The sequence below is a fragment of the Lissotriton vulgaris genome, chromosome 4_1, assembly GCF_964263255.1.
Source record: "Lissotriton vulgaris chromosome 4_1, aLisVul1.2, whole genome shotgun sequence".
Classification (NCBI taxonomy): domain Eukaryota; kingdom Metazoa; phylum Chordata; class Amphibia; order Caudata; family Salamandridae; genus Lissotriton; species Lissotriton vulgaris.
In genome coordinates this window covers 135516321-135529675 of record NC_141691.1, presented here as the reverse complement: position 1 = coordinate 135529675, position 13355 = coordinate 135516321, and the positions used below count along the sequence as shown (strand labels likewise).

The 13355-nt window shown below is 43.3% G+C and overlaps 1 protein-coding gene across 2 annotated transcripts in view; it reads left to right on the top strand.

The window, feature by feature from the left end:
• Nucleotides 1-13355, top strand: part of LOC147718475 (actin-binding protein WASF3-like) — a 534745-nt gene that overhangs the window by 72121 nt on the left and 449269 nt on the right. For both annotated transcript variants that reach the window (XM_086918398.1, XM_086918396.1), the window contains exon 2: nt 8984-9024. The gene's annotated coding sequence lies outside the window, so the exon portion shown is untranslated. The remainder of the gene's footprint in view (nt 1-8983; nt 9025-13355) is intronic.

Sequence of the window (13355 nt, the reverse complement as noted above, 5' to 3'; positions counted from 1 at the left end):
ATATATATATATCAGAATGTGGGACAAGAAAACCTGGGCTCAAATCCTGTTTTCATCACTTAACCCCAAAATGTTTATCAGGGAACTTCCTTGAAAGTAAAAATAAATGTCACTAAATTAAATGACAGAAGCTAGTGAGCCATGAAGTCTTGCGAAAGATTTCTTGCTCAGCTCGAGTTCCTCTTAGACCCTCGAGCCAAACATGAGCTGAGTTTTCATGTGGCTTCTACCTGCCACCCACACAGTGACCTCATGGGGCAAGAATTAAACACATGCATTAACTGTTGATGTAAAATGAGAGATCTACCCATTTAGTCGCTGACTTGTGTAATGTGAAAGCAGAAAACCTGGGATCAATCCTGGCTTCTCTCTTTACCAACTTATATGACCGTAGGCAAATAGGTCTCTTGTGTTTGATTTAGTAGACTAGGATGTTGCCAAATAGGTATCTTGTATTTGATTTAGTAGACTAGTATGTTGCCCCATCACAACAACAATGTAGGCCACATACTGGGTGCACAACAAATTACTTGCTTCTTTGTTCACTAATGGCATATGAGCATGGGGGGTGGAGGGTCGGGAGGCAAAGATGTTTCTATGTATTTATAAAGTATCACTCTTAATAAATGCATCTAAATGCAGTGATAAAATATGATGGACAAGGTGAAAAAACTTCTATGTGTTAAAGCTATATATTTTTTTGAATATTGAAGACCGTTGATCGTATACTCACATGATGTTTGCTGTCAGGGCACAAGTCCTAAAAAGAGTAGTGGTGGACCCTGACGTCACGACAGGAAGTGACGTCATGAAAGGTGGCTTGCACCATCAGACTCATTGCCTCCCCTCGCTCACACCTTAGATGCGATTGCATCAGAGAAGCCAGCACGTGAGCAGCGTTCTGAATGAGCTCCAATCTGGCCCCAGAGAGGCCAACGAGTGAATTTGTGGCTCCATTTTCCTCCAGTAATCGAGCTCCCAGTAAAACAAGTGGGGGGATGCCGTCCACCTGTGTGGTACTCCGACTCGAGCCCTGCTTGCTATGCGAACTGCCTGTCAAACATTTTCAGGACTCAGCGCGTGCACATCCTCTTGGAGCCAAGCCAGACCTGTGGCTCGTCACTCCCTGTAAATTTGTTGACTCACCTAGTCGGCAGGGTGATCATACTTTAAATGACAAACACATATGCCAGCACTTCTGATTTGGGAAGGAAACTATAGAATTTTAATTAAAAAAATGGTTTTAATTTAACTTTCTCCCCCCGCCCCCCCCCCCCCCACCTATTATAACTAATTCCTGTGCATGTATGATTAGGGGAACAAAATTGTCAAGATACTTCAATTATAACTCTCTCTCTTATCTATTTCTAAACTTTGCTGCATATAAATTTGTTGCTTACATTTTTAAGCCACTGAACGCTCGATACATTGATCAGCTCAAGGTCATCTTGGAACAAGTAACCAAAACGAACGTAGCTTCGACCTGGTTTCCGCCTGCCACCTATGCTATATATAGCCTATAACCTCATGCTTATGTAATTAAAAACAAAGCAGTGACCTTGATGTAAAAAACATAAAATAACACAGCCAAAGAAAAACACCTCGATCTAGTGGCTCGAGTGCACAATGTGAAACCACAAGACCCAAGGTCAAGCTTTGCTTCCCCACCTGACCAAACTGTGTTATCCTGGGCAAATATTTTATTTCACTGAGCCTCCATTTTCTTCATTAACGCACATGAAAAAAGCTTCAGATAGGCGAGTTCAGAATGTGCGTCCTACAGACACATCTTGCGGCGCCTTGAGACCCTCACGGGTATGTAGCGCGCTTTAGAAATGCAGTGATTGATTGATTGATTGATTAATTGAGAATTAATAGATCACAATGTTGCTCCATCTAGAATAAGAATCTAGACCGCATACACAACAACTGACTTGCTTCTTAGTTTACTGGTGACATTGTCAGGGGCACTGAGTGAATGTTTCTAAATTTATGTTTAACAACTACCACTTGCACTTTAAATAAATGCCTCTGAAATCAGTGATATAATAAAGTGAAGTTTCCGCATGCTAATGATATATATATTTTTTTAAGAAACTTCATTATAATGTATACAATGCTTGCTGTTTATTTTTAAGACTCTGCTCGCACACAGGCTCATACCGTCAAACTGGAAGCTTTGCTCGGCTCTGGATCGACTCTCTCTCTTAGCTCGCCCACCTCTGCTTAATTGCAAATCGTTCAACTGGTCGGCTAAGGCTTTGGCTTTATATGCCCGGGTGGCAGTGGCTCAGCATAGGCTTTTCCAAGGAGAATAGCACAGTTTGTAACAAAGCAACACAGTAGCTAGGAACATAAACATTAGTCTTCAACGCGGATACCTTCAAAACATAATATTGGACTAGTTAGGGCAAACAACATGGGCAGCAGGTTAATGCATGAAAATGCAGAGACTTTAAAATAAAGGAGTAAGTGTGGCCTGATATCCCATGGATTTCACTCCCAGTCATCTCAAGAGTTATGATACCCAGTGGTGCAAGGGGCAGCCCATAGCCTTTACCGCTTGTGGGTGCAGAGCGTGTGAGCCCTGTCCTGCAAAGCGGCGGATAGGGAAAGAAAACCAGGTTGTCAAACTCCTCGCCCGTGCTTTAAAAGGCAGCATACACGAGAGCCACAGAGAGTTTAGGAAAGGACCGTAGAGAAGCTGGACTAATAAGGCACAGAAACAGCCAGGGCGGCATTGACAGGCTTAGAGCGCCAAGTACTCTAGTGGCCGTGTTCTCGCAGTGGGTCTTACCTTGTAGTGTAGTTCCTATATTCCCAATAGGCTCTGCGCATTGGAGTAACATAAACAGCAGTGTAGACATAGGACTGAGGCCATCTAGGGCTCTACTGACTATGTTAGACTTAATTAGTTTTGCCAGCTAGCTCAGAGGTCACTAGAAACTTTCTCGAATGAATAGGGAGGGGTTAACTTCCCTGATTTAGACAAGAAGGGATTAGCTTCTGACAACCATATAACATGACAACTTTGCTCCCCCAGAATAAGGAGTGTATCTCCAGAGTTGTGTAAAAACAATAGACAGCTATTTCACTCAGTCAATCGTGCATGCTTAATTTCACCAGGGTGTAGAGAAATAGAAAGATGTTATTTTATTGAGCAGTCTTCTTTCTCATGCAAGAGAAATGGATTGCCACATTTGCAATACTTATCATGATGTAAAGTGCGTACAGTAAAAGGAGTACTATGAAATAATACTGTAAAAGCATTGATATGGTTTCTTAGCCATATGATACTTTAAAACGGATAAACTAACAAGCTCAACTGGTGCTTCTAAGATACACCTACACCGGTGTACCTGACCTAAGCCTAATACGTGGGAAGGAGCAAGTAAGTATCAGTTTTAAGTTAAGTTAGTTAAGGTGGTTAAGGAGACGGAATAAGCCTTATCGCGAAGAGAACTTAGTAAAATCCGACGGTGCCAGGATACTACCTGTCGGAGAACAAGAGCCATCAGTATATTGCGGCTAAGAACGTTCTTAGCTGCAATATACTGATGGCTCTTGTTCTCCGACAGGTAGTACCCTGGCACCGTCGGATTACGATATTGTAACACGGTACAAAACGCGCCTGATCCTGGTAAGCTGTTTCCCACGGTAACCAGCGCGTAATTGTTTACCACTGGTTGCCCTTCCCTCTCTAACAACTTCCCTTATTACAGGGCTGCTGAACCAAATACAGGTTACACTCCCTTGCCGGTCACACACGAGTGCCCGGGTAAGCCTTGCTTCTATTTTTACTAAGTTCTCTTCGCGATAAGGCTTATCCCGTCTCCTTAACCACCCGCACTTGCCACTCTGGCAATTGTTTCCGCACTCTCTGCAACACTCGGCTAGCCAATCTCGCTGCGCCTCTTACCATATAGGCACGATATAGCGGAATTCCTCTGCTCATAGCATTGTTAATTCACTGCCCGCTTTAACCGTTCGTTTTCATCCCCACCTGCCCGTACCTTGAATCCGACCCCCTAGTCGATAATCACATCCGAACCACTTCGGTCAACATCTCTGGAACTTTACAAAACGTGATTGCTATGTAATGTAATGGTGCTGTGTTGATTTCTCTGTACAACTGTAATTTATACAGAAAACGTTTGTTTGCAGGTGCAGTTTGAACTCCTGCTCTTCATTTATCCTTGGACCACAGGGTTGACACCCGACCGTTTTTTTACTGGCATGGGCAGTATTTTAATATCTTGGCTAGCAAAATAAATTAAGAAACCACCTAAAGCCAGTATATTTTCCTCTTTTCGGTACATCATTTGCACAGTAAGCATAAGAAAGCTATTTAAAAGTGTTCCAGAGCTGCCTTCATCATCCCTGACTGATACTTCTAGTAAATAATGCCAGAAAGGCAATGATAAAAATGAATACAGATGATTTTCTATAAAGTTTTATTTAGGTATCATGTTTTTTGCACAATCCTCAGTGTGAACAAATGGGCAGCTTTTCTGTTGCAGATACCCGGTTTCAGTCTCTGCTCTTTCACAACGAGGTGGGAACACATGGGGTAACTGGCTGATTGGCATGTAGCACCAGCACTGCAGGGCTTTATCAGTGATGCTTCACAGATCCAGAGGCACTGGGGCGGGCCAGGGCCCTGAGGCCAAGGGCGGGGACTTCTCCAGCCCTGGACTGTCTCTCTGATGGTTGACGTCTTCATGCACGTGCGCCGGCCATCACAAAGTGTCACAGGCTGCCTCAGGATGCTGCTGCTGGACCCGAAGTTGCTCTGCATTTTTTTGTTACTACACCAAGAGTGAATATCAGGTTGTTATTCACCCTTGGTATAATAAAAACAGGCCAGAAAACAAGGACCATGTAACCCTGGGACCTATAAGAAAGAGCCACCACTGCCTTATAGGGTGGGAATACATTTCCCCCAAATTTGTTGGAGTGTGTAGGGCTAGTGGAAGAAAGAAGAAACAAAAAATGTCATTTACATAGAAGAACCCACTCCCCCTGTGCAGAGTTCCCTGCTGGGGACAATTTCATAAAGAGGAAAGGCATTCTCAGCAAGGGAAACGCTGATTTCGCAAGAAATCCACTTGGAAATCTGCTCCAGGCCCTCCTTTTCACCTGGGTTCCACGAGGAGATCAGCAATTCCGCCAAAGTAGTAAAACTACGCTTGAGTGTAGATGTAAAAGTGCAAGTATAGTTTTAATACTTTTTGGGTGACTCAGACCATAAATTCTAAGAAATTCAATTTCTGCTTCAAGAGCTGTATTCAGGTTTGGTCCCGTTTCAATTATTTAACTAATATTTTGTAAGTGTGCAGCTCACCTCCTCTCATGCACTGTATCCTGTTGCAGACTAGAGATGCACTGAATTCTGTTGTGAATTAGTGAGGTACATATAGCATGCGTTGTACCTTGGTACAGTGCACTTTGCAAATATGGAAACCATGTATCCCTCCCTCCTATGCATGGGCTCCTCACCTGTCCCCAGGTAGAATGCATGGTCAGCTGTGGTTCATTGATCTCTATAGCTCCTTCAGAGCCAATAGGTTGGCTCACTGAATGGTCAGAATATTATTTTATTTTTTAGCAATGACATCATTGAAATATCCTTGCCTTGTAGCATATATTAACAAGCCATATGCTCGTTTTTAAAGCGTAAACAAAAATGCAATCATTGTTGCTTCCAGTGGCTGCTGGAGAAGTGATGCCTGCAATAAACTGGTCCAAGTGGAGCACGCCCGGCATCTATTGGGGTTGTTCAGGAAGGTTGCTCAATTTTCACATACATTGGCTAAAAGATCCAGAGGCTCTTCAAGGGGACGAATGAAACAATCTAATACTTATGAGGTGTGCCAGGCAAGCCTCCCCACCTTCTGGGAGTGCTGAGATTCACCCTATATAAATGTAATTTTTTTTTTTAATTTTGTATCTGTTAGAGCGCATTAACTTTTCACAATTAATGTTTATCACATAATTAAATAATTTAAGGATATTACGTTATTTTATTAACATTCATTTTTAAATAAGAAAAGCAACCCTCAATTTCATTCCTGTTTTTAAAAATATTTACTACATGTTATCAAAGTTGCGTTTAATTTATGTAAATTAAATGTTAACGTTTAAAAAAAGTTCAAAGGTATTTTTTTAAATAAGTTAACTAACAAATTTTAAAATCATAACATTTAAATGTTAAATACTGTCGTTTGTGAATACCAATGGCATTAGTCTTTTGTGGGAGAGTGCTTGTATTACCAGGTCCCTCCCCAAACCCCTATTTACACCTCTCTAAATCACTCCTTAAATGTTCCTAAACCTCTCTCATTAAATAGTCAGTAATACCCATTTTTCAGCCACTACCCCAGTCCCTATCACATTTACTATAAAAATGTGTACCTATGTGAGCGGAGATTTCTGCCTTATTGACGGAGCTCTTCACCCTGAAAAGATAGAAGAGACAAAGGTCCTTGCATATAGGTTTGGGAATTACATTTTGTAGTACATGAGTACTTCTACTGCAGTATTACTTTATGTACTTTAAAATACAGTTTATGAATCAGCCCCGGTGTGTTGAGTTGTTTGAGGAGGTGGAAATGACTTTTGACCAATATCCTAGTTTCTAGCCTGTTCAATATTTAGCTGTTTTGCCCTGTCCAGGTTTTAATTGCTTTGAGACGTGTTTTGCAAATTTGCCTTTTTAGGTCTGAAGTGCGACAGCACATGCGCAGCATGCACTCTCGCTAGCAAGAGACATTTATGCAGCAAGGAATTTGGAGCTCGCCCATTGCTTACCATTTGTTGACTTCATTGCCACTCATTTTCTGGCTCCTAATTGAGCAGTGCTTGCAAATTTACTTCCTGTACTTTCCTTGGGTGTAGAGACCAAGTACAGATTGATTGTCTTGTGTTGGGATTGAGGATTTTTATTTCTTATTCCCCTATCGTTGCTTGTCTGTTAATGATTGCCCCATTGTCCATGTTGCTGTTTCAACCCCGTTGCCAGTGGAGCATTTTCCTTCTCCCACCCCCATTGTTCATGTTCCTTTTACCTCTCTCACCCCTATTGTCCATAGTGCTTTTACTTCCTCCCACTCATAGTTGTCCATGGTGCTTTCACCTCTTCCCAACCATTTTTGTCCATGTTGCTTTTACCCCCACCCACCCCTCTTGTCTGTGTTGCTTTTACCTCTTTCCACCCCCACTGACTGTGTTGCTTTTACCCCTTCCATCGCTCATTGCCAGTGTTGTTGGGCCCGATTCACAGAACTAACTTAAGACAAAATCCTAAACTTACTACCATTTTCGTATTCACAGAAGGCACTTACTCATTTTAGTATTCACAGAAGACACTTACTCATTTTGGTATTCACAGAAGTTAGGAGTCCTAACTTTAGGACTCCTAAATGCCTTCTGTGAATAACGAAAGTCTTAAAGTTAGGGTTTTTCTCAGTTTAGTAGTAGTAAAGTTGAAAAAAAATCCTAATGTTAAGACTTTTGGTATTCACAAAAGGCATTTAGGAGTCCTAAAGTTAGGACTCCTAATTTTACTACTACTAAATTGAGAAAAATCCTAATTTTAAGACTTTCGGTATTCACAGAAGGCATTTAGGAGTCCTAAAGTTAGGACTCCAAACTTATGTGAATACCAAAATGAGTAAGTGCCTTCTGTGAATATCAAAATGATAGTAAGTTTAGGATTTTGTCTTAAGTTAGGGTCCGTTGTTTTTACCCCCTATTGCCTGTATTGCTTTTCCCCCTCCAACCCCACGTTTTCCATGTTGCTTTTACCTGCTCCCAATCTCCATTGTCTTTGCTGCTTTTCTCCCTCCCACCCCTGTTGTCCATGTTGCTTTTTCCTCTTCCCACCCCCATGTCTGTATTACATCCCCTACCCACCCCTCCCCTATTGTCTGTGTTGCAAATTACCTCGCCCACCTCTTGGTCATTGTTGCAAATACCCTCTCTCATCCCCCTTTGCTTGTGTTGGAAATTCTCCGCTCCCACCTCCCATCCATGTTGTAAATTACCCCTCCCACACCCCCTTTGCTAGTTTAGCCCCACCTGCCCTAAGAAAAAAAGTGCCATGTCACATTGCTTTTCTCTAACTTTACTTTTAGCCATGCTGCACAGCCATGCGCCCATACAAAATGGCTAGATGAGGCTTATTGGCTTTGCCAGTACTTGTCAAGGCTTGTTTTAAGCTGCAATTGTTTGTTTGTTCCCATGCGTCTAATAGGAAAATATGCACATTCCGAAAAGTCAATTTTGAACTTTAATGTGATTTCACACATGAATTATGAATAATGTTTCTTTGATACAAATATGTGTGTGAGAAACATGGTTTACTTTAGTAAAAAAACACCTTATCAGAGCAAAGAAATATCAGACGAAGATATTTGTCCTCATCTTGTTTTTGTATATTTTCCTCATAACTACTTGAAATACATAATTCATTAAGTACTTTGGAAAGTCTGTGTAGTATACTGAAATAGTGAATGCATTTTTCAGGAAGTGCCAAAATAAAAATGTGGTTTGGCTCGTGTTTATTTTGATGCAGCCTTTCTTTCTAGGGCTTGATAGCTGTACATTATTGGGTAAAAACATATTGTGGTAAAATGACCTCATTAGAATATGATGAGTTGAATCTGTTAAAGATATGCTTTCGTTTTCAATACAATTAACAGATGCTTTTTTGACTGCATTGATTTAGTGCTATGTTCGTAATAATGATCATGTGTAACTTTTCGGTTGAATTGAAACACGCTTAGAGAAGTATTGACAGTCCTATTCTAAAATGTTCAATATTATTACAATTTGATACGTATTCTATGGACTTTTTTATTTTATAAATAAGCGTTGTATATTTGTATGTTCTGCTTTTATATTCATATGTTTCATAGTTGTTTCTTTTAAGTGACACTAACATACCTATTGATTCTTACAGTATTTATTTCTGTGTTCACAGGTGATTAAATGAATCATTCTATCTGCCCGGCTGCCACAGTGGTAAGTTATGTTATAACAGAAATAATATGTATAATACGACAATCTAATGTGGAAATGAGGTGCTCATATCATAGATTTGTTTTTTTAATGTATTTTTAGATATTGTTACTGCTAAAAGTAATTTTTGGTGTGGTGTAGGTGAAGTACCTTTCTGTAGTACCAATTTACAGTTTTTTAAATAATGTTTTTCACTTTTTAAGTGCCACATGTGTCTTCACACTTTATTTAAATTAGGCATGTGGAATTAAATTTGACACGGACTTAAAGATCTATCTTGAGTGATAATATCCTGCATGGTCAGACACAATTTTCATAGTCACTTAATGTATCCTCACTTTGTTAAATAGTTCTGTGTATCTACTTCCAACCGACCCATTTACCTCTTCTGTTAGAAGTTAATAAATTCTACCAGAATACCGTGATTCTATTCCTAATGGTTAGATCCACGTCTCAAATCATATCTTTCATGTCGCCATCTGCTCTTTGGCTGATCATTCCTTGATTAGAACTCCAAACTCTAGCTTGTCTTGAAGCTGGGGAGTATCTTGCAAACTCAACTGCTCCTCGGCAGTTACCACCAAGCGATAAGTTCTGATATGTCTTCATCTACATGCTCACCTCTTGTCTTTAAGCAGTAAAAATATTGTTGTATTTACATTTCTTGCCACTCTGAGTCGCCTAGTAGGTTCAAGTCCCATTGTTGCTTCTCATTGTAACAGTTATGTGAGGAAGCAGAGCTGTCCATGCCATCTGGTTTTCAAAAGCACCTGAAAACTTTGAATTTGCGACCCAGACTCCAGACTTTTCAGAGATTAACCTTCCAAATATTGTCCTTATCCAATATGGAGCCGTCCTTACTTTATCTTTTTACATTAGGTCCCGGCCTCTTGTCCTTTAGATCAGGGTTTTCCAATGTCGGTCCTGGAGGGCCGGATCCTTGTCAGAATTTTAAGGTAACTACATTTATCTAAATGCGGCTATGCTAAAAATCTGGCACGTACCCAGCCCACCAGAACCGACACTGGAGATCACTGTTTTAGATGGTCCCAACAATTGTTTCTCTCTGCGATTGCAGAATATTGATCTACAAGGTCATGACCCCATTCCCTTGTTTTGACCCTGCCGTTTCGACATAAACTCACAAGAGAGTGTGTAGTAGGGAAAAGAAAGCTCTGGGGCGGGGCAGCTGTGGAGGCGGGATGACCCTGAAATGGAAAGCGGAGCAGAAATGAAGATGAGGTGTAGTGATCCACAGATGTGATGAACCATTAACAAGTGCAGCTGCCCATGAGTGCCATGAAGCTGGAAGAGTGAGGTGTGGTGGCTCTTGTCCAGCAGCTTGAGATTGAGAGGTAGATACTGGGATACACGCACATGCCAACTCCTCCTCGTCCTACTTCCTTCACCCCTCCCCTTCAGTCTCTCGGACTCTCAAGAAGGTCTGATGTGCCTAAGTGAGGAGAACAGCCATTGGGCAGTGATGAGCGTAATCCTCAAGCTGCATGAAGAAACTGCACAATCCCTTTAACCGCATCGCTGCGGCGGTTATTTTTCCCCTACGCGGCTTTTTTCTAAAAGCCGCGTTAGATGACGAGCTCAGCTCGTCATCCGCACACGCCACCCGTGGCTGATGACGAGCTGAGCTCGTCATCAGCATCGAAGGGGTTAAAGATGGTCCACTTACCTTCATCAGAGTGAAAGTGATGGGGACCTGGGTCAACAGCCACCTTGATCACTACTATTTAGTGTCACTAATCTTTCAAATCAGTTTCTCATCTGCAGTGGCTTCAGAAGCTGGCACTACAATAGCATTAAGTAATGTTTCCCTAACCATGGCCAAAGTCACTTTAAAGTCCTGTACACAGTGCACAAATGCCTTCCTGGTCATGCTTTGCCATTTCAGTCAGACAACAATTTGGTTCTACCTTTAGTACTGATACCAAAAGTACTTACTATTTTTAGAGCAGTTTGTAGATACTTTGTGAAGGAGCCAAAGCAGGCGTGTTTCCAAGGTTTATGCGGGGTCAGGGAAAAATACGTCTTGCCAGGCCCCACATATGACAAGCACCTGATTATAAAATAAACAAATGTTCGCAGGGAGAGAGGAAATAGGACAGCGACAGCATCTTTCTCCACCTGGGGAATGTAGTCATGTTAGCTTCTGTGAATGCACAGTGCAGGCTTGCTTCCCAGTCTATGGATTTTGAGGCTCAAGCGTGAGTCCCTCAAGTGCAGAGGGCCCGGGGAGTAGTGGCCCCTTTGAGCCCCCCTCACACCCTATCCGATGGCCCTCGGCCAAAGTAGTCCTCATAAACCCTCAGAAGGACTCCAGGACAAGGCGCTGGAATGGATCATCTCCTTCCTCGACGGAAGAACTCAGAGAGTCCGCCTACCACCGTACAAGTCAGAGGCCTCCGAAGTCATCTGCGGCGTCCCTCAAGGATCCTCTCTGAGCCCCACCCTCTTCAACATCTACATGAGCCCCCTCGCGGCCATCGCACGCCAACACAACCTCAGCATAATCTCCTACGCCGACGACACCCAGCTGATCCTCTCCCTGACCAACGACCCCGCCTCCGCCAGAGCCAACCTGCACGAAGGGATGAAAGAGCCGAGTGGATGACGACCAGCCGCCTGAAACTGAACTCTGACAAGACGGAGGTCCTCATCCTGGGCTCCTCACCCTCCGCCTGGGACGACTCCTGGTGGCCTCCCGCCCTGGGCACCGCACCCAAACCGACAGACCATGCACGCAACCTGGGCTTCATCCTGGACTCCTCCCTCTCAATGACCAGGCAAGTCAACAATGTCTCCTCGGCGTGCTTCAACATCCTACGCATGCTACGGAAGATCTTCTGGTGGATCCCCACCGAGACCAGGAAGACCGTCACCCAGGCCCTCGTCACCAGCCGACTGGACTACGGCAACGCCCTCTACGCCGGCACCACCGCCAAGCTCCAGAAGAGACTCCAGCGGATCCAGAACGCCTCAGCCAGACTCATCCTCGACATCCCATGAACCAGCCACATCTCCGGACATCTGAGAGACCTTCACTGGCTCCCCGTCAACAAAAGAATCACCTTCCGCCTCCTCACCTACGCACACAAAGCCCTACACGACCAAGGCCCGAGCTACCTCAACAGCTGGATCAACTTCTACGCTCCCAAACGCCACCTCAGATCAGCCAACCACGCCCTCGCCGCCGTCCCCCGCATCCGAAGAGCGACTACAGGAGGAAGGTCCTTCTCCTACCTGGCCGCCAAGACCTGGAACTCCCTCCCGACCGACCTCCGCCTGACCCAAGACCACCTCTCCTTCAGGAAGAAGCTGAAGACCTGGCTGTTCGAGCAGTAGCGGCACCCCCCCCCCCTCCCCCAGCGCCTTGAGACCCTACGGGTATGTAGCGCGCTCTATAAGTGTCATTGATTGATTGATTGATCGACTATCTACAATTCAGACTTTATACCTGTTAAAGCTCCACATAAGAGTGAATGCGTGAATGATCAAATACACTTCCATGGCTCACCATGAGCGCTAGATGCCCCGGAAGTAGATACCGTCCATGTGGAAGAAGCTGTGTCTTGCAGTTCACAGCAGAGGTCAGCTCCGAACATTCCATCCACTGAGCCATTTCCCTCCTTTGCTCTTTTAAAAATCAATTAGCCCGGAGCACTGGAGCGATATTTCAGATCATGACCTTCTTTCTGACCTCAAATGTCGTTTATTTGAATATTATGTGGCTAAAAGTGAGCAGTCCATTGCTGCTTCGAGGGAGTTCGTATTAACGCGAGTAGTTCTTCTGGAAGAACGTAGGCCTTAAAATCAACTCTACGGCAATATATTTAGTCACTGAAACCTGGCTGTTGTTTTCCACGAGTTCTTTTCAAAATGACAGGTTAAATATTACATAGAAATGAAACTCACCTTCAGTCCCAAGGCTAGGCGGGCAGAAGTCCTGTGCTAGAACAAGCACTTGTTTTAATCAAGTATTTAACTTTTGCAAAGCAGGTTTTAACTCAGACGGCCACTGATGGTTTGAACTACCAAGAGGGACAGAATTTTCCCACCAAAACATCTCAATGCAGGTTGAAAGTTGTCAAATCAAAGGGGGTGTCAAGCAACCATCAGGCCTCAGAAGTCTCACAGGTAGAGGTTTAATGTCGTCCCTTGGAATGAAGTCTGCCCCCGGCTGACGACTGTCCCCCAGAGACCTCAACCAAGACACACACTCGGAAATCCTAACTTCTCTGGTCATTTAGTATAGATGTGATCAGTTCTCAGTCTAAAGCATCATTGTAGAGAGTGTGATGTACATGTACTCCAGTGCATTC